The following is a 21,396-nucleotide window of genomic DNA, read 5'->3' as shown; positions in this document are numbered from 1 at the left end:
ATGTCTGTCTACCAGCGAATGCAGTTCCAAGGGACAGTGAAAAGCAGCTAAAGCTTTCCGTGCTGGCAGCTTTCCTGTGGGCGCAATCGCTGGACGTTTCGAATTTGGCAGCCGGGCTCTGCCAGAGAGAAATACACAGTGTTGCCCCTTTACGAACGAAAGCTTTTGCAGAACGCGAATGTCTGTCTACCAGCGAATGCAGGTCCAAGGGACAGTGAAAACCAGCTACAGCTTTCCGTGCTGGCAGCTTTCCTGTGGGCGCAATCGCTGGACGTTTCGAATTTGGCAGCCGGGCTCTGCCAGAGAGAAATACACAGTGTTGCCCCTTTACGAACGAAAGCTTTTGCAGAACGCGAATGTCTGTCTACCAGCGAATGCAGTTCCAAGGGACAGTGAAAAGCAGCTAAAGCTTTCCGTGCTGGCAGCTTTCCTGTGGGCGCAATCGCTGGACGTTTCGAATTTGGCAGCCGGGCTCTGCCAGAGAGAAATACACAGTGTTGCCCCTTTACGAACGAAAGCTTTTGCAGAACGCGAGTGTCTGTCTACCAGCGAATGCAGTTCCAAGGGACAGTGAAAACCAGCTACAGCTTTCCGTGCTGGCAGCTTTCCTGTGGGCGCAATCGCTGGACGTTTCCAATTTGGCAGCCGGGCTCTGCCAGAGAGAAATACACAGTGTTGCCCCTTTACGAACGAAAGCTTTTGCAGAACGCGAATGTCTGTCTACCGGCGAATGCAGTTCCAAGGGACAGTGAAAACCAGCTACAGCTTTCCGTGCTGGCAGCTTTCCTGTGGGCACAATCGCTGGACGTTTCGAATTTGGCAGCCGGGCTCTGCCAGAGAGAAATACACAGTGTTGCCCCTTTACGAACGAAAGCTTTTGCAGAACGCGAATGTCTGTCTACCAGCGAATGCAGTTCCAAGGGACAGTGAAAACCAGCTACAGCTTTCCGTGCTGGCAGCTTTCCTGTGGGCGCAATCGCTGGACGTTTCGAATTTGGCAGCCGGGCTCTGCCAGAGAGAAATACACAGTGTTGCCCCTTTACGAACGAAAGCTTTTGCAGAACGCGAATGTCTGTCTACCGGCGAATGCAGTTCCAAGGGACAGTGAAAACCAGCTACAGCTTTCCGTGCTGGCAGCTTTCCTGTGGGTGCAATCGCTGGACGTTTCCAATTTGGCAGCCGGGCTCTGCCAGAGAGAAATACACAGTGTTGCCCCTTTACGAACGAAAGCTTTTGCAGAAAGCGAATGTCTGTCTACCAGCGAATGCAGTTCCAAGGGACAGTGAAAACCAGCTACAGCTTTGCGTGCTGGCAGCTTTCCTGTGGGTTCAATCGCTGGACGTTTCGAATTTGGCAGCCGGGCTCTGCCAGAGAGAAATACACAGTGTTGCCCCTTTACGAACGAAAGCTTTTGCAGAACGCGAATGTCTGTCTACCAGCGAATGCAGTTCCAAGGGACAGTGAAAACCAGCTACAGCTTTCCGTGCTGGCAGCTTTCCTGTGGGCGCAATCGCTGGACGTTTCGAATTTGGCAGCCGGGCTCTGCCAGAGAGAAATACACAGTGTTGCCCCTTTACGAACGAAAGCTTTTGCAGAACGCGAATGTCTGTCTACCAGCGAATGCAGTTCCAAGGGACAGTGAAAACCAGCTACAGCTTTCCGTGCTGGCAGCTTTCCTGTGGGCGCAATCGCTGGACGTTTCCAATTTGGCAGCCGGGCTCTGCCAGAGAGAAATACACAGTGTTGCCCCTTTACGAACGAAAGCTTTTGCAGAACGCGAATGCCTGTCTACCGGCGAATGCAGTTCCAAGGGACAGTGAAAACCAGCTACAGCTTTCAGTGCTGGCAGCTTTCCTGTGGGCGCAATCGCTGGACGTTTCGAATTTGGCAGCCGGCCTCTGCGAGAGAGAAATACACAGTGTTGCCCCTTTACGAACGAAAGCTTTTGCAGAACGCGAATGTCTGTCTACCGGCGAATGCAGTTCCAAGGGACAGTGAAAACCAGCTACAGCTTTCCGTGCTGGCAGCTTTCCTGTGGGCGCAATCGCTGGACGTTTCCAATTTGGCAGCCGGGCTCTGCCAGAGAGAAATACACAGTGTTGCCCCTTTACGAACGAAAGCTGTTGCAGAACGCGAATGCCTGTCTACCGGCGAATGCAGTTCCAAGGGACAGTGAAAACCAGCTACAGCTTTCCGTGCTGGCAGCTTTCCTGTGGGCGCAATCGCTGGACGTTTCGAATTTGGCAGCCGGGCTCTGCCAGAGAGAAATACACAGTGTTGCCCCTTTACGAACGAAAGCTTTTGCAGAACGCGAATGTCTGTCTACCAGCGAATGCAGTTCCAAGGGACAGTGAAAAGCAGCTAAAGCTTTCCGTGCTGGCAGCTTTCCTGTGGGCGCAATCGCTGGACGTTTCGAATTTGGCAGCCGGGCTCTGCCAGAGAGAAATACACAGTGTTGCCCCTTTACGAACGAAAGCTTTTGCAGAACGCGAATGTCTGTCTACCAGCGAATGCAGGTCCAAGGGACAGTGAAAACCAGCTACAGCTTTCCGTGCTGGCAGCTTTCCTGTGGGCGCAATCGCTGGACGTTTCCAATTTGGCAGCCAGGCTCTGCCAGAGAGAAATACACCGTGTTGCCCCTTTACGAACGAAATCTGTTGCAGAACGCGAATGTCTGTCTACCGGCGAATGCAGTTCCAAGGGACAGTGAAAACCAGCTACAGCTTTCCGTGCTGGCAGCTTTCCTGAGGGCGCAATCGCTGGACGTTTCCAATTTGGCAGCCGGGCTCTGCCAGAGAGAAATACACAGTGTTGCCCTTTTACGAACGAAAGCTTTTGCAGAACGCGAATGTCTGTCTACCAGCGAATGCAGTTCCAAGGGACAGTGAAAACCAGCTAAAGCTTTCCGTGCTGGTAGCTTTCCTGTGGGCGCAATCGCTGGACGTTTCGAATTTGGCAGCCGGGCTCTGCCAGAGAGAAATACACAGTGTTGCCCCTTTACGAACGAAAGCTTTTGCAGAATGCGAATGTCTGTCTACCAGCGAATGCACTTCCAAGGGACAGTGAAAACCAGCTACAGCTTTCCGTGCTGGCAGCTTTCCTGTGGGCACAATCGCTGGACGTTTCGAATTTGGCAGCCGGGCTCTGCCAGAGAGAAATACACAGTGTTGCCCCTTTACGAACGAAAGCTTTTGCAGAACGCGAATGTCTGTCTACCAGCGAATGCAGTTCCAAGGGACAGTGAAAACCAGCTACAGCTTTCCGTGCTGGCAGCTTTCCTGTGGGCGCAATCGCTGGACGTTTCCAATTTGGCAGCCGGGCTCTGCCAGAGAGAAATACACAGTGTTGCCCCTTTACGAACGAAAGCTTTTGCAGAACGCGAATGTCTGTCTACCAGCGAATGCAGTTCCAAGGGACAGTGAAAACCAGCTACAGCTTTCCGTGCTGGCAGCTTTCCTGTGGGCGCAATCGCTGGACGTTTCCAATTTGGCAGCCGGGCTCTGCCAGAGAGAAATACACAGTGTTGCCCCTTTACGAACGAAAGCTTTTGCAGAACGCGAATGTCTGTCTACCGGCGAATGCAGTTCCAAGGGACAGTGAAAACCAGCTACAGCTTTCCGTGCTGGCAGCTTTCCTGTGGGTGCAATCGCTGGACGTTTCCAATTTGGCAGCCGGGCTCTGCCAGAGAGAAATACACAGTGTTGCCCCTTTACGAACGAAAGCTTTCGCAGAACGCGAATGTCTGTCTACCAGCGAATGCAGTTCCAAGGGACAGTGAAAACCAGCTACAGCTTTCCGTGCTGGCAGCTTTCCTGTGGGCGCAATCGCTGGACGTTTCGAATTTGGCAGCCGGGCTCTGCCAGAGAGAAATACACAGTGTTGCCCCTTTACGAACGAAAGCTTTTGCAGAACGCGAATGTCTGTCTACCAGCGAATGCAGTTCCAAGGGACAGTGAAAACCAGCTACAGCTTTCCGTGCTGGCAGCTTTCCTGTGGGCGCAATCGCTGGACGTTTCGAATTTGGCAGCCGGGCTCTGCCAGAGAGAAATACACAGTGTTGCCCCTTTACGAACGAAAGCTTTTGCAGAACGCGAATGTCTGTCTACCAGCGAATGCAGTTCCAAGGGACAGTGAAAACCAGCTAAAGCTTTCCGTGCTGGCAGCTTTCCTGTGGGCGCAATCGCTGGACGTTTCCAATTTGGCAGCCGGGCTCTGCCAGAGAGAAATACACAGTGTTGCCCCTTTACGAACGAAAGCTTTTGCAGAACGCGAATGTCTGTCTACCAGCGAATGCAGTTCCAAGGGACAGTGAAAACCAGCTAGAGCTTTCCGTGCTGGCAGCTTTCCTGTCGGCGCAATCGCTGGACGTTTCGAATTTGGCAGCCGGGCTCTGCCAGAGAGAAATACACAGTGTTGCCCCTTTACGAAAGAAAGCTTTTGCAGAACGCGAATGTCTGTCTACCGGCGAATGCAGTTCCAAGGGACAGTGAAAACCAGCTACAGCTTTCCGTGCTGGCAGCTTTCCTGTGGGCGCAATCGCTGGACGTTTCGAATTTGGCAGCCGGGCTCTGCCAGAGAGAAATACACAGTGTTGCCCCTTTACGAAAGAAAGCTGTTGCAGAACGCGAATGTCTGTCTACCAGCGAATGCAGTTCCAAGGGACAGTGAAAACCAGCTACAGCTTTCCGTGCTGGCAGCTTTCCTGTGGGCGCAATCGCTGGACGTTTCCAATTTGGCAGCCGGGCTCTGCCAGAGAGAAATACACAGTGTTGCCCCTTTACGAACGAAAGCTTTTGCAGAACGCGAATGTCTGTCTACCAGCGAATGCACTTCCAAGGGACAGTGAAAACCAGCTACAGCTTTCCGTGCTGGCAGCTTTCCTGTGGGCGCAATCGCTGGACGTTTCGAATTTGGCAGCCGGGCTCTGCCAGAGAGAAATACACAGTGTTGCCCCTTTACGAACGAAAGCTTTTGCAGAACGCGAATGTCTGTCTACCAGCGAATGCAGTTCCAAGGGACAGTGAAAAGCAGCTAAAGCTTTCCGTGCTGGCAGCTTTCCTGTGGGCGCAATCGCTGGACGTTTCGAATTTGGCAGCCGGGCTCTGCCAGAGAGAAATACACAGTGTTGCCCCTTTACGAACGAAAGCTTTTGCAGAACGCGAATGTCTGTCTACCAGCGAATGCAGGTCCAAGGGACAGTGAAAACCAGCTACAGCTTTCCGTGCTGGCAGCTTTCCTGTGGGCGCAATCGCTGGACGTTTCGAATTTGGCAGCCGGGCTCTGCCAGAGAGAAATACACAGTGTTGCCCCTTTACGAACGAAAGCTTTTGCAGAACGCGAATGTCTGTCTACCAGCGAATGCAGTTCCAAGGGACAGTGAAAAGCAGCTAAAGCTTTCCGTGCTGGCAGCTTTCCTGTGGGCGCAATCGCTGGACGTTTCGAATTTGGCAGCCGGGCTCTGCCAGAGAGAAATACACAGTGTTGCCCTTTACGAACGAAAGCTTTTGCAGAACGCGAGTGTCTGTCTACCAGCGAATGCAGTTCCAAGGGACAGTGAAAACCAGCTACAGCTTTCCGTGCTGGCAGCTTTCCTGTGGGCGCAATCGCTGGACGTTTCCAATTTGGCAGCCGGGCTCTGCCAGAGAGAAATACACAGTGTTGCCCCTTTACGAAAGAAAGCTGTTGCAGAACGCGAATATCTGTCTACCGGCGAATGCAGTTCCAAGGGACAGTGAAAACCAGCTACAGCTTTCCGTGCTGGCAGCTTTCCTGTGGGCGCAATCGCTGGACGTTTCGAATTTGGCAGCCGGGCTCTGCCAGAGAGAAATACACAGTGTTGCCCCTTTACGAACGAAAGCTTTTGCAGAACGCGAATGTCTGTCTACCAGCGAATGCAGTTCCAAGGGACAGTGAAAACCAGCTAAAGCTTTCCGTGCTGGCAGCTTTCCTGTGGGCGCAATCGCTGGACGTTTCCAATTTGGCAGCCGGGCTCTGCCAGAGAGAAATACACAGTGTTGCCCCTTTATGAACGAAAGCTTTTGAAGAACGCGAATGTCTGTCTACCGGCGAATGCAGTTCCAAGGGACAGTGAAAACCAGCTACAGCTTTCCGTGCTGGCAGCTTTCCTGTGGGCGCAATCGCTGGACGTTTCGAATTTGGCAGCCGGCCTCTGCGAGAGAGAAATACACAGTGTTGCCCCTTTACGAACGAAAGCTTTTGCAGAACGCGAATGTCTGTCTACCAGCGAATGCAGTTCCAAGGGACAGTGAAAACCAGCTACAGCTTTCCGTGCTGGCAGCTTTCCTGTGGGCACAATCGCTGGACGTTTCGAATTTGGCAGCCGGGCTCTGCCAGAGAGAAATACACAGTGTTGCCCCTTTACGAACGAAAGCTTTTGCAGAACGCGAATGTCTGTCTACCAGCGAATGCAGTTCCAAGGGACAGTGAAAACCAGCTACAGCTTTCCGTGCTGGCAGCTTTCCTGTGGGCGCAATCGCTGGACGTTTCGAATTTGGCAGCCGGGCTCTGCCAGAGAGAAATACACAGTGTTGCCCCTTTACGAACGAAAGCTTTTGCAGAACGCGAATGTCTGTCTACCAGCGAATGCAGTTCCAAGGGACAGTGAAAACCAGCTACAGCTTTCCGTGCTGGCAGCTTTCCTGTGGGCGCAATCGCTGGACGTTTCGAATTTGGCAGCCGGGCTCTGCCAGAGAGAAATACACAGTGTTGCCCCTTTACGAACGAAAGCTTTTGCAGAACGCGAATGTCTGTCTACCGGCGAATGCAGTTCCAAGGGACAGTGAAAACCAGCTACAGCTTTCCGTGCTGGCAGCTTTCCTGTGGGTGCAATCGCTGGACGTTTCCAATTTGGCAGCCGGGCTCTGCCAGAGAGAAATACACAGTGTTGCCCCTTTACGAACGAAAGCTTTTGCAGAACGCGAATGTCTGTCTACCAGCGAATGCAGTTCCAAGGGACAGTGAAAACCAGCTACAGCTTTCCGTGCTGGCAGCTTTCCTGAGGGCGCAATCGCTGGACGTTTCGAATTTGGCAGCCGGGCTCTGCCAGAGAGAAATACACAGTGTTGCCCCTTTATGAACGAAAGCTTTTGCAGAAAGCGAATGTCTGTCTACCAGCGAATGCAGTTCCAAGGGACAGTGAAAACCAGCTACAGCTTTCCGTGCTGGCAGCTTTCCTGTGGGTTCAATCGCTGGACGTTTCGAATTTGGCAGCCGGGCTCTGCCAGAGAGAAATACACAGTGTTGCCCCTTTACGAACGAAAGCTTTTGCAGAACGCGAATGTCTGTCTACCAGCGAATGCAGTTCCAAGGGACAGTGAAAACCAGCTACAGCTTTCCGTGCTGGCAGCTTTCCTGTGGGCGCAATCGCTGGACGTTTCGAATTTGGCAGCCGGGCTCTGCCAGAGAGAAATACACAGTGTTGCCCCTTTACGAACGAAAGCTTTTGCAGAACGCGAATGTCTGTCTACCAGCGAATGCACTTCCAAGGGACAGTGAAAACCAGCTACAGCTTTCCGTGCTGGCAGCTTTCCTGTGGGCGCAATCGCTGGACGTTTCGAATTTGGCAGCCGGGCTCTGCCAGAGAGAAATACACAGTGTTGCCCCTTTACGAACGAAAGCTTTTGCAGAACGCGAATGTCTGTCTACCAGCGAATGCAGTTCCAAGGGACAGTGAAAACCAGCTACAGCTTTCAGTGCTGGCATCTTTCCTGTGGGCGCAATCGCTGGACGTTTCGAATTTGGCAGCCGGCCTCTGCGAGAGAGAAATACACAGTGTTGCCCCTTTACGAACGAAAGCTTTTGCAGAACGCGAATGTCTGTCTACCGGCGAATGCAGTTCCAAGGGACAGTGAAAACCAGCTACAGCTTTCCGTGCTGGCAGCTTTCCTGTGGGCGCAATCGCTGGACGTTTCCAATTTGGCAGCCGGGCTCTGCCAGAGAGAAATACACAGTGTTGCCCCTTTACGAACGAAAGCTGTTGCAGAACGCGAATGCCTGTCTACCGGCGAATGCAGTTCCAAGGGACAGTGAAAACCAGCTACAGCTTTCCGTGCTGGCAGATTTCCTGTGGGCGCAATCGCTGGACGTTTCGAATTTGGCAGCCGGGCTCTGCCAGAGAGAAATACACAGTGTTGCCCCTTTACGAACGAAAGCTTTTGCAGAACGCGAATGTCTGTCTACCAGCGAATGCAGTTCCAAGGGACAGTGAAAAGCAGCTAAAGCTTTCCGTGCTGGCAGCTTTCCTGTGGGCGCAATCGCTGGACGTTTCGAATTTGGCAGCCGGGCTCTGCCAGAGAGAAATACACAGTGTTGCCCCTTTACGAACGAAAGCTTTTGCAGAACGCGAATGTCTGTCTACCAGCGAATGCAGTTCCAAGGGACAGTGAAAACCAGCTACAGCTTTCCGTGCTGGCAGCTTTCCTGTGGGCGCAATCGCTGGACGTTTCGAATTTGGCAGCCGGGCTCTGCCAGAGAGAAATACACAGTGTTGCCCCTTTACGAACGAAAGCTTTTGCAGAACGCGAATGTCTGTCTACCAGCGAATGCAGGTCCAAGGGACAGTGAAAACCAGCTACAGCTTTCCGTGCTGGCAGCTTTCCTGTGGGCGCAATCGCTGGACGTTTCGAATTTGGCAGCCGGGCTCTGCCAGAGAGAAATACACAGTGTTGCCCCTTTACGAACGAAAGCTTTTGCAGAACGCGAATGTCTGTCTACCAGCGAATGCAGTTCCAAGGGACAGTGAAAACCAGCTAAAGCTTTCCGTGCTGGCAGCTTTCCTGTGGGCGCAATCGCTGGACGTTTCCAATTTGGCAGCCGGGCTCTGCCAGAGAGAAATACACAGTGTTGCCCCTTTACGAACGAAAGCTTTTGCAGAACGCGAATGTCTGTCTACCAGCGAATGCAGTTCCAAGGGACAGTGAAAACCAGCTAGAGCTTTCCGTGCTGGCAGCTTTCCTGTCGGCGCAATCGCTGGACGTTTCGAATTTGGCAGCCGGGCTCTGCCAGAGAGAAATACACAGTGTTGCCCCTTTACGAAAGAAAGCTTTTGCAGAACGCGAATGTCTGTCTACCAGCGAATGCAGTTCCAAGGGACAGTGAAAACCAGCTACAGCTTTCCGTGCTGGCAGCTTTCCTGAGGGCGCAATCGCTGGACGTTTCGAATTTGGCAGCCGGGCTCTGCCAGAGAGAAATACACAGTGTTGCCCCTTTATGAACGAAAGCTTTTGCAGAAAGCGAATGTCTGTCTACCAGCGAATGCAGTTCCAAGGGACAGTGAAAACCAGCTACAGCTTTCCGTGCTGGCAGCTTTCCTGTGGGTTCAATCGCTGGACGTTTCGAATTTGGCAGCCGGGCTCTGCCAGAGAGAAATACACAGTGTTGCCCCTTTACGAACGAAAGCTTTTGCAGAACGCGAATGTCTGTCTACCAGCGAATGCAGTTCCAAGGGACAGTGAAAACCAGCTACAGCTTTCCGTGCTGGCAGCTTTCCTGTGGGCGCAATCGCTGGACGTTTCGAATTTGGCAGCCGGGCTCTGCCAGAGAGAAATACACAGTGTTGCCCCTTTACGAACGAAAGCTTTTGCAGAACGCGAATGTCTGTCTACCAGCGAATGCACTTCCAAGGGACAGTGAAAACCAGCTACAGCTTTCCGTGCTGGCAGCTTTCCTGTGGGCGCAATCGCTGGACGTTTCGAATTTGGCAGCCGGGCTCTGCCAGAGAGAAATACACAGTGTTGCCCCTTTACGAACGAAAGCTTTTGCAGAACGCGAATGTCTGTCTACCAGCGAATGCAGTTCCAAGGGACAGTGAAAACCAGCTACAGCTTTCAGTGCTGGCATCTTTCCTGTGGGCGCAATCGCTGGACGTTTCGAATTTGGCAGCCGGCCTCTGCGAGAGAGAAATACACAGTGTTGCCCCTTTACGAACGAAAGCTTTTGCAGAACGCGAATGTCTGTCTACCGGCGAATGCAGTTCCAAGGGACAGTGAAAACCAGCTACAGCTTTCCGTGCTGGCAGCTTTCCTGTGGGCGCAATCGCTGGACGTTTCCAATTTGGCAGCCGGGCTCTGCCAGAGAGAAATACACAGTGTTGCCCCTTTACGAACGAAAGCTGTTGCAGAACGCGAATGCCTGTCTACCGGCGAATGCAGTTCCAAGGGACAGTGAAAACCAGCTACAGCTTTCCGTGCTGGCAGCTTTCCTGTGGGCGCAATCGCTGGACGTTTCGAATTTGGCAGCCGGGCTCTGCCAGAGAGAAATACACAGTGTTGCCCCTTTACGAACGAAAGCTTTTGCAGAACGCGAATGTCTGTCTACCAGCGAATGCAGTTCCAAGGGACAGTGAAAAGCAGCTAAAGCTTTCCGTGCTGGCAGCTTTCCTGTGGGCGCAATCGCTGGACGTTTCGAATTTGGCAGCCGGGCTCTGCCAGAGAGAAATACACAGTGTTGCCCCTTTACGAACGAAAGCTTTTGCAGAACGCGAATGTCTGTCTACCAGCGAATGCAGTTCCAAGGGACAGTGAAAACCAGCTACAGCTTTCCGTGCTGGCAGCTTTCCTGTGGGCGCAATCGCTGGACGTTTCGAATTTGGCAGCCGGGCTCTGCCAGAGAGAAATACACAGTGTTGCCCCTTTACGAACGAAAGCTTTTGCAGAACGCGAATGTCTGTCTACCAGCGAATGCAGGTCCAAGGGACAGTGAAAACCAGCTACAGCTTTCCGTGCTGGCAGCTTTCCTGTGGGCGCAATCGCTGGACGTTTCGAATTTGGCAGCCGGGCTCTGCCAGAGAGAAATACACAGTGTTGCCCCTTTACGAACGAAAGCTTTTGCAGAACGCGAATGTCTGTCTACCAGCGAATGCAGTTCCAAGGGACAGTGAAAACCAGCTAAAGCTTTCCGTGCTGGCAGCTTTCCTGTGGGCGCAATCGCTGGACGTTTCCAATTTGGCAGCCGGGCTCTGCCAGAGAGAAATACACAGTGTTGCCCCTTTACGAACGAAAGCTTTTGCAGAACGCGAATGTCTGTCTACCAGCGAATGCAGTTCCAAGGGACAGTGAAAACCAGCTAGAGCTTTCCGTGCTGGCAGCTTTCCTGTCGGCGCAATCGCTGGACGTTTCGAATTTGGCAGCCGGGCTCTGCCAGAGAGAAATACACAGTGTTGCCCCTTTACGAAAGAAAGCTTTTGCAGAACGCGAATGTCTGTCTACCAGCGAATGCAGTTCCAAGGGACAGTGAAAACCAGCTACAGCTTTCCGTGCTGGCAGCTTTCCTGTGGGCGCAATCGCTGGACGTTTCGAATTTGGCAGCCGGGCTCTGCCAGAGAGAAATACACAGTGTTGCCCCTTTACGAAAGAAAGCTGTTGCAGAACGCGAATGTCTGTCTACCGGCGAATGCAGTTCCAAGGGACAGTGAAAACCAGCTACAGCTTTCCGTGCTGGCAGCTTTCCTGTGGGCGCAATCGCTGGACGTTTCCAATTTGGCAGCCGGGCTCTGCCAGAGAGAAATACACAGTGTTGCCCCTTTACGAACGAAAGCTTTTGCAGAACGCGAATGTCTGTCTACCAGCGAATGCACTTCCAAGGGACAGTGAAAACCAGCTACAGCTTTCCGTGCTGGCAGCTTTCCTGTGGGCGCAATCGCTGGACGTTTCGAATTTGGCAGCCGGGCTCTGCCAGAGAGAAATACACAGTGTTGCCCCTTTACGAACGAAAGCTTTTGCAGAACGCGAATGTCTGTCTACCAGCGAATGCAGTTCCAAGGGACAGTGAAAACCAGCTACAGCTTTCCGTGCTGGCAGCTTTCCTGTGGGCGCAATCGCTGGACGTTTCCAATTTGGCAGCCGGGCTCTGCCAGAGAGAAATACACAGTGTTGCCCCTTTACGAACGAAAGCTTTTGCAGAACGCGAATGTCTGTCTACCAGCGAATGCAGGTCCAAGGGACAGTGAAAACCAGCTACAGCTTTCCGTGCTGGCAGCTTTCCTGTGGGCGCAATCGCTGGACGTTTCGAATTTGGCAGCCGGGCTCTGCCAGAGAGAAATACACAGTGTTGCCCCTTTACGAACGAAAGCTTTTGCAGAACGCGAATGTCTGTCTACCAGCGAATGCAGTTCCAAGGGACAGTGAAAAGCAGCTAAAGCTTTCCGTGCTGGCAGCTTTCCTGTGGGCGCAATCGCTGGACGTTTCGAATTTGGCAGCCGGGCTCTGCCAGAGAGAAATACACAGTGTTGCCCATTACGAACGAAAGCTTTTGCAGAACGCGAGTGTCTGTCTACCAGCGAATGCAGTTCCAAGGGACAGTGAAAACCAGCTACAGCTTTCCGTGCTGGCAGCTTTCCTGTGGGCGCAATCGCTGGACGTTTCCAATTTGGCAGCCGGGCTCTGCCAGAGAGAAATACACAGTGTTGCCCCTTTACGAAAGAAAGCTGTTGCAGAACGCGAATGTCTGTCTACCGGCGAATGCAGTTCCAAGGGACAGTGAAAACCAGCTACAGCTTTCCGTGCTGGCAGCTTTCCTGTGGGCGCAATCGCTGGACGTTTCGAATTTGGCAGCCGGGCTCTGCCAGAGAGAAATACACAGTGTTGCCCCTTTACGAACGAAAGCTTTTGCAGAACGCGAATGTCTGTCTACCGGCGAATGCAGTTCCAAGGGACAGTGAAAACCAGCTAAAGCTTTCCGTGCTGGCAGCTTTCCTGTGGGCGCAATCGCTGGACGTTTCCAATTTGGCAGCCGGGCTCTGCCAGAGAGAAATACACAGTGTTGCCCCTTTACGAACGAAAGCTTTTGCAGAACGCGAATGTCTGTCTACCGGCGAATGCAGTTCCAAGGGACAGTGAAAACCAGCTACAGCTTTCCGTGCTGGCAGCTTTCCTGTGGGTTCAATCGCTGGACGTTTCGAATTTGGCAGCCGGGCTCTGCCAGAGAGAAATACACAGTGTTGCCCCTTTACGAACGAAAGCTTTTGCAGAACGCGAATGTCTGTCTACCAGCGAATGCAGTTCCAAGGGACAGTGAAAACCAGCTACAGCTTTCCGTGCTGGCAGCTTTCCTGTGGGCGCAATCGCTGGACGTTTCGAATTTGGCAGCCGGGCTCTGCCAGAGAGAAATACACAGTGTTGCCCCTTTACGAACGAAAGCTTTTGCAGAACGCGAATGTCTGTCTACCAGCGAATGCAGTTCCAAGGGACAGTGAAAACCAGCTACAGCTTTCCGTGCTGGCAGCTTTCCTGTGGGCGCAATCGCTGGACGTTTCGAATTTGGCAGCCGGGCTCTGCCAGAGAGAAATACACAGTGTTGCCCCTTTACGAACGAAAGCTTTTGCAGAACGCGAATGTCTGTCTACCGGCGAATGCAGTTCCAAGGGACAGTGAAAACCAGCTACAGCTTTCAGTGCTGGCATCTTTCCTGTGGGCGCAATCGCTGGACGTTTCGAATTTGGCAGCCGGCCTCTGCGAGAGAGAAATACACAGTGTTGCCCCTTTACGAACGAAAGCTTTTGCAGAACGCGAATGTCTGTCTACCGGCGAATGCAGTTCCAAGGGACAGTGAAAACCAGCTACAGCTTTCCGTGCTGGCAGCTTTCCTGTGGGCGCAATCGCTGGACGTTTCGAATTTGGCAGACGGGCTCTGCCAGAGAGAAATACACAGTGTTGCCCCTTTACGAACGAAAGCTTTTGCAGAACGCGAATGTCTGTCTACCGGCGAATGCAGTTCCAAGGGACAGTGAAAAGCAGCTACAGCTTTCCGTGCTGGCAGCTTTCCTGTGGGTGCAATCGCTGGACGTTTCCAATTTGGCAGCCGGGCTCTGCCAGAGAGAAATACACAGTGTTGCCCCTTTACGAACGAAAGCTTTTGCAGAACGCGAATGTCTGTCTACCAGCGAATACAGTTCCAAGGGACAGTGAAAACCAGCTACAGCTTTCCGTGCTGGCAGCTTTCCTGAGGGCGCAATCGCTGGACGTTTCGAATTTGGCAGCCGGGCTCTGCCAGAGAGAAATACACAGTGTTGCCCCTTTACGAACGAAAGCTTTTGCAGAAAGCGAATGTCTGTCTACCAGCGAATGCAGTTCCAAGGGACAGTGAAAACCAGCTACAGCTTTCCGTGCTGGCAGCTTTCCTGTGGGCGCAATCGCTGGACGTTTCGAATTTGGCAGCCGGGCTCTGCCAGAGAGAAATACACAGTGTTGCCCCTTTACGAACGAAAGCTTTTGCAGAACGCGAATGTCTGTCTACCAGCGAATGCAGTTCCAAGGGACAGTGAAAACCAGCTACAGCTTTCCGTGCTGGCAGCTTTCCTGTGGGCGCAATCGCAGGACGTTTCGAATTTGGCAGCCGGCCTCTGCGAGAGAGAAATACACAGTGTTGCCCCTTTACGAACGAAAGCTTTTGCAGAACGCGAATGTCTGTCTACCGGCGAATGCAGTTCCAAGGGACAGTGAAAACCAGCTACAGCTTTCCGTGCTGGCAGCTTTCCTGTGGGCGCAATCGCAGGACGTTTCGAATTTGGCAGCCGGGCTCTGCCAGAGAGAAATACACAGTGTTGCCCCTTTACGAACGAAAGCTGTTGCAGAACGCGAATGCCTGTCGACCGGCGAATGCAGTTCCAAGGGACAGTGAAAACCAGCTACAGCTTTCCGTGCTGGCAGCTTTCCTGTGGGCGCAATCGCTGGACGTTTCGAATTTGGCAGCCGGGCTCTGCCAGAGAGAAATACACAGTGTTGCCCCTTTACGAACGAAAGCTTTTGCAGAACGCGAATGTCTGTCTACCAGCGAATGCAGTTCCAAGGGACAGTGAAAACCAGCTACAGCTTTCCGTGCTGGCAGCTTTCCTGTGGGCGCAATCGCTGGACGTTTCGAATTTGGCAGCCGGGCTCTGCCAGAGAGAAATACACAGTGTTGCCCCTTTACGAACGAAAGCTTTTGCAGAACGCGAATGTCTGTCTACCAGCGAATGCAGGTCCAAGGGACAGTGAAAACCAGCTAAAGCTTTCCGTGCTGGCAGCTTTCCTGTGGGCGCAATCGCTGGACGTTTCCAATTTGGCAGCCGGGCTCTGCCAGAGAGAAATACACAGTGTTGCCCCTTTACGAACGAAAGCTTTTGCAGAACGCGAATGTCTGTCTACCAGTGAATGCAGTTCCAAGGGACAGTGAAAACCAGCTACAGCTTTCCGTGCTGGCAGCTTTCCTGAGGGCGCAATCGCTGGACGTTTCGAATTTGGCAGCCGGGCTCTGCCAGAGAGAAATACACAGTGTTGCCCCTTTACGAAAGAAAGCTTTTGCAGAACGCGAATGTCTGTCTACCAGCGAATGCAGTTCCAAGGGACAGTGAAAACCAGCTACAGCTTTCCGTGCTGGCAGCTTTCCTGTGGGCGCAATCGCTGGACGTTTCGAATTTGGCAGCCGGGCTCTGCCAGAGAGAAATACACAGTGTTGCCCCTTTACGAAAGAAAGCTGTTGCAGAACGCGAATGTCTGTCTACCGGCGAATGCAGTTCCAAGGGACAGTGAAAACCAGCTACAGCTTTCCGTGCTGGCTGCTTTCCTGTGGGCGCAATCGCTGGACGTTTCCAATTTGGCAGCCGGGCTCTGCCAGAGAGAAATACACAGTGTTGCCCCTTTACGAACGAAAGCTTTTGCAGAACGCGAATGTCTGTCTACCAGCGAATGCACTTCCAAGGGACAGTGAAAACCAGCTACAGCTTTCCGTGCTGGCAGCTTTCCTGTGGGCGCAATCGCTGGACGTTTCGAATTTGGCAGCCGGGCTCTGCCAGAGAGAAATACACAGTGTTGCCCCTTTACGAACGAAAGCTTTTGCAGAACGCGAATGTCTGTCTACCAGCGAATGCAGTTCCAAGGGACAGTGAAAAGCAGCTAAAGCTTTCCGTGCTGGCAGCTTTCCTGTGGGCGCAATCGCTGGACGTTTCGAATTTGGCAGCCGGGCTCTGCCAGAGAGAAATACACAGTGTTGCCCCTTTACGAACGAAAGCTTTTGCAGAACGCGAATGTCTGTCTACCAGCGAATGCAGGTCCAAGGGACAGTGAAAACCAGCTACAGCTTTCCGTGCTGGCAGCTTTCCTGTGGGCGCAATCGCTGGACGTTTCGAATTTGGCAGCCGGGCTCTGCCAGAGAGAAATACACAGTGTTGCCCCTTTACGAACGAAAGCTTTTGCAGAACGCGAATGTCTGTCTACCAGCGAATGCAGTTCCAAGGGACAGTGAAAAGCAGCTAAAGCTTTCCGTGCTGGCAGCTTTCCTGTGGGCGCAATCGCTGGACGTTTCGAATTTGGCAGCCGGGCTCTGCCAGAGAGAAATACACAGTGTTGCCCCTTTACGAACGAAAGCTTTTGCAGAACGCGAATGTCTGTCTACCAGCGAATGCAGTTCCAAGGGACAGTGAAAACCAGCTACAGCTTTCCGTGCTGGCAGCTTTCCTGTGGGCGCAATCGCTGGACGTTTCGAATTTGGCAGCCGGGCTCTGCCAGAGAGAAATACACAGTGTTGCCCCTTTACGAACGAAAGCTTTTGCAGAACGCGAATGTCTGTCTACCAGCGAATGCAGTTCCAAGGGACAGTGAAAACCAGCTACAGCTTTCCGTGCTGGCAGCTTTCCTGTGGGCGCAATCGCTGGACGTTTCGAATTTGGCAGCCGGCCTCTGCCAGAGAGAAATACACAGTGTTGCCCCTTTACGAACGAAAGCTGTTGCAGAACGCGAATGTCTGTCTACCAGCGAATGCAGTTCCAAGGGACAGTGAAAACCAGCTACAGCTTTCCGTGCTGGCAGCTTTCCTGTGGGCGCAATCGCTGGACGTTTCCATTTCGGCAGCCGGGCTCTGCCAGAGAGAAATACACAGTGTTGCCCCTTTACGAACGAAAGCTTTTGCAGAACGCGAATGTCTGTCTACCGGCGAATGCAGTTCCAAGGGACAGTGAAAACCAGCTACAGCTTTCAGTGCTGGCATCTTTCCTGTGGGCGCAATCGCTGGACGTTTCGAATTTGGCAGCCGGCCTCTGCGAGAGAGAAATACACAGTGTTGCCCCTTTACGAACGAAAGCTTTTGCAGAACGCGAATGTCTGTCTACCGGCGAATGCAGTTCCAAGGGACAGTGAAAACCAGCTACAGCTTTCCGTGCTGGCAGCTTTCCTGTGGGCGCAATCGCTGGACGTTTCCAATTTGGCAGCCGGGCTCTGCCAGAGAGAAATACACAGTGTTGCCCCTTTACGAACGAAAGCTGTTGCAGAACGCGAATGCCTGTCTACCGGCGAATGCAGTTCCAAGGGACAGTGAAAACCAGCTACAGCTTTCCGTGCTGGCAGCTTTCCTGTGGGCGCAATCGCTGGACGTTTCGAATTTGGCAGCCGGGCTCTGCCAGAGAGAAATACACAGTGTTGCCCCTTTACGAACGAAAGCTTTTGCAGAACGCGAATGTCTGTCTACCAGCGAATGCAGTTCCAAGGGACAGTGAAAAGCAGCTAAAGCTTTCCGTGCTGGCAGCTTTCCTGTGGGCGCAATCGCTGGACGTTTCGAATTTGGCAGCCGGGCTCTGCCAGAGAGAAATACACAGTGTTGCCCCTTTACGAACGAAAGCTTTTGCAGAACGCGAATGTCTGTCTACCAGCGAATGCAGGTCCAAGGGACAGTGAAAACCAGCTACAGCTTTCCGTGCTGGCAGCTTTCCTGTGGGCGCAATCGCTGGACGTTTCCAATTTGGCAGCCAGGCTCTGCCAGAGAGAAATACACCGTGTTGCCCCTTTACGAACGAAAGCTGTTGCAGAACGCGAATGTCTGTCTACCGGCGAATGCAGTTCCAAGGGACAGTGAAAACCAGCTACAGCTTTCCGTGCTGGCAGCTTTCCTGTGGGCGCAATCGCTGGACGTTTCCAATTTGGCAGCCGGGCTCTGCCAGAGAGAAATACACAGTGTTGCCCCTTTACGAACGAAAGCTTTTGCAGAACGCGAATGTCTGTCTACCAGTGAATGCAGTTCCAAGGGACAGTGAAAACCAGCTACAGCTTTCCGTGCTGGCAGCTTTCCTGAGGGCGCAATCGCTGGACGTTTCCAATTTGGCAGCCGGGCTCTGCCAGAGAGAAATACACAGTGTTGCCCCTTTACGAACGAAAGCTTTTGCAGAACGCGAATGTCTGTCTACCAGCGAATGCAGTTCCAAGGGACAGTGAAAACCAGTTAAAGCTTTCCGTGCTGGTAGCTTTCCTGTGGGCGCAATCGCTGGACGTTTCGAATTTGGCAGCCGGGCTCTGCCAGAGAGAAATACACAGTGTTGCCCCTTTACGAACGAAAGCTTTTGCAGAACGCGAATGTCTGTCTACCAGCGAATGCAGTTCCAAGGGACAGTGAAAACCAGCTACAGCTTTCCGTGCTGGCAGCTTTCCTGTGGGCGCAATCGCAGGACGTTTCGAATTTGGCAGCCGGGCTCTGCCAGAGAGAAATACACAGTGTTGCCCCTTTACGAACGAAAGCTTTTGCAGAACGCGAATGTCTGTCTACCAGCGAATGCAGTTCCAAGGGACAGTGAAAACCAGCTACAGCTTTCCGTGCTGGCAGCTTTCCTGTGGGCGCAATCGCTGGACGTTTCCAATTTGGCAGCCGGGCTCTGCCAGAGAGAAATACACAGTGTTGCCCCTTTACGAACGAAAGCTTTTGCAGAACGCGAATGTCTGTCTACCGGCGAATGCAGTTCCAAGGGACAGTGAAAACCAGCTACAGCTTTCCGTGCTGGCAGCTTTCCTGTGGGTGCAATCGCTGGACGTTTCCAATTTGGCAGCCGGGCTCTGCCAGAGAGAAATACACAGTGTTGCCCCTTTACGAACGAAAGCTTTTGCAGAAAGCGAATGTCTGTCTACCAGCGAATGCAGTTCCAAGGGACAGTGAAAACCAGCTACAGCTTTCCGTGCTGGCAGCTTTCCTGTGGGCGCAATCGCTGGACGTTTCCAATTTGGCAGACGGGCTCTGCCAGAGAGAAATACACAGTGTTGCCCCTTTACGAACGAAAGCTTTTGCAGAACGCGAATGTCTGTCTACCAGCGAATGCAGTTCCAAGGGACAGTGAAAACCAGCTACAGCTTTCCGTGCTGGCAGCTTTCCTGTGGGCGCAATCGCTGGACGTTTCCAATTTGGCAGACGGGCTCTGCCAGAGAGAAATACACAGTGTTGCCCCTTTACGAACGAAAGCTTTTGCAGAACGCGAATGTCTGTCTACCGGCGAATGAACTTCCAAGGGACAGTGAAAACCAGCTACAGCTTTCCGTGCTGGCAGCTTTCCTGTGGGCGCAATCGCTGGACGTTTCGAATTTGGCAGCCGGCCTCTGCGAGAGAGAAATACACAGTGTTGCCCCTTTACGAACGAAAGCTTTTGCAGAACGCGAATGTCTGTCTACCGGCGAATGCAGTTCCAAGGGACAGTGAAAACCAGCTACAGCTTTCCGTGCTGGCAGCTTTCCTGTGGGCGCAATCGCAGGACGTTTCGAATTTGGCAGCCGGGCTCTGCCAGAGAGAAATACACAGTGTTGCCCCTTTACGAACGAAAGCTGTTGCAGAACGCGAATGCCTGTCTACCGGCGAATGCAGTTCCAAGGGACAGTGAAAACCAGCTACAGCTTTCCGTGCTGGCAGCTTTCCTGTGGGCGCAATCGCTGGACGTTTCGAATTTGGCAGCCGGGCTCTGCCAGGAGAAATACACAGTGTTGCCCCTTTACGAACGAAAGCTTTTGCAGAACGCGAATGTCTGTCTACCAGCGAATGCAGTTCCAAGGGACAGTGAAAAGCAGCTAAAGCTTTCCGTGCTGGCAGCTTTCCTGTGGGCGCAATCGCTGGACGTTTCGAATTTGGCAGCCGGGCTCTGCCAGAGAGAAATACACAGTGTTGCCCCTTTACGAACGAAAGCTTTTGCAGAACGCGAATGTCTGTCTACCAGCGAATGCAGGTCCAAGGGACAGTGAAAACCAGCTACAGCTTTCCGTGCTGGCAGCTTTCCTGTGGGCGCAATCGCTGGACGTTTCGAATTTGGCAGCCAGGCTCTGCCAGAGAGAAATACACCGTGTTGCCCCTTTACGAAAGAAAGCTGTTGCAGAACGCGAATGTCTGTCTACCGGCGAATGCAGTTCCAAGGGACAGTGAAAACCAGCTACAGCTTTCCGTGCTGGCAGCTTTCCTGTGGGCGCAATCGCTGGACGTTTCGAATTTGGCAGCCGGGCTCTGCCAGAGAGAAATACACAGTGTTGCCCCTTTACGAACGAAAGCTTTTGCAGAACGCGAATGTCTGTCTACCAGCGAATGCAGTTCCAAGGGACAGTGAAAAGCAGCTAAAGCTTTCCGTGCTGGCAGCTTTCCTGTGGGCGCAATCGCTGGACGTTTCGAATTTGGCAGCCGGGCTCTGCCAGAGAGAAATACACAGTGTTGCCCCTTTACGAACGAAAGCTTTTGCAGAACGCGAATGTCTGTCTACCAGCGAATGCAGGTCCAAGGGACAGTGAAAACCAGCTACAGCTTTCCGTGCTGGCAGCTTTCCTGTGGGCGCAATCGCTGGACGTTTCCAATTTGGCAGCCAGGCTCTGCCAGAGATAAATACACCGTGTTGCCCCTTTACGAACGAAAGCTGTTGCAGAACGCGAATGTCTGTCTACCGGCGAATGCAGTTCCAAGGGACAGTGAAAACCAGCTACAGCTTTCCGTGCTGGCAGCTTTCCTGTGGGCGCAATCGCTGGACGTTTCCAATTTGGCAGCCGGGCTCTGCCAGAGAGAAATACACAGTGTTGCCCCTTTACGAACGAAAGCTTTTGCAGAACGCGAATGTCTGTCTACCGGCGAATGCAGTTCCAAGGGACAGTGAAAACCAGCTACAGCTTTCCGTGCTGGCAGCTTTCCTGTGGGCGCAATCGCTGGACGTTTCCAATTTGGCAGCCGGGCTCTGCCAGAGAGAAATACACAGTGTTGCCCCTTTACGAACGAAAGCTTTTGCAGAACGCGAATGTCTGTCTACCAGTGAATGCAGTTCCAAGGGACAGTGAAAACCAGCTACAGCTTTCCGTGCTGGCAGCTTTCCTGAGGGCGCAATCGCTGGACGTTTCCAATTTGGCAGCCGGGCTCTGCCAGAGAGAAATACACAGTGTTGCCCCTTTACGAACGAAAGCTTTTGCAGAACGCGAATGTCTGTCTACCAGCGAATGCAGTTCCAAGGGACAGTGAAAACCAGCTAAAGCTTTCCGTGCTGGTAGCTTTCCTGTGGGCGCAATCGCTGGACGTTTCGAATTTGGCAGCCGGGCTCTGCCAGAGAGAAATACACAGTGTTGCCCCTTTACGAACGAAAGCTTTTGCAGAAAGCGAATGTCTGTCTACCAGCGAATGCACTTCCAAGGGACAGTG

The sequence above is a fragment of the Mycteria americana genome, unplaced genomic scaffold (assembly GCF_035582795.1).
Source record: "Mycteria americana isolate JAX WOST 10 ecotype Jacksonville Zoo and Gardens unplaced genomic scaffold, USCA_MyAme_1.0 Scaffold_42, whole genome shotgun sequence".
NCBI lineage: Eukaryota > Metazoa > Chordata > Aves > Ciconiiformes > Ciconiidae > Mycteria > Mycteria americana.
Note: the sequence above shows the minus strand (reverse complement) of the source record.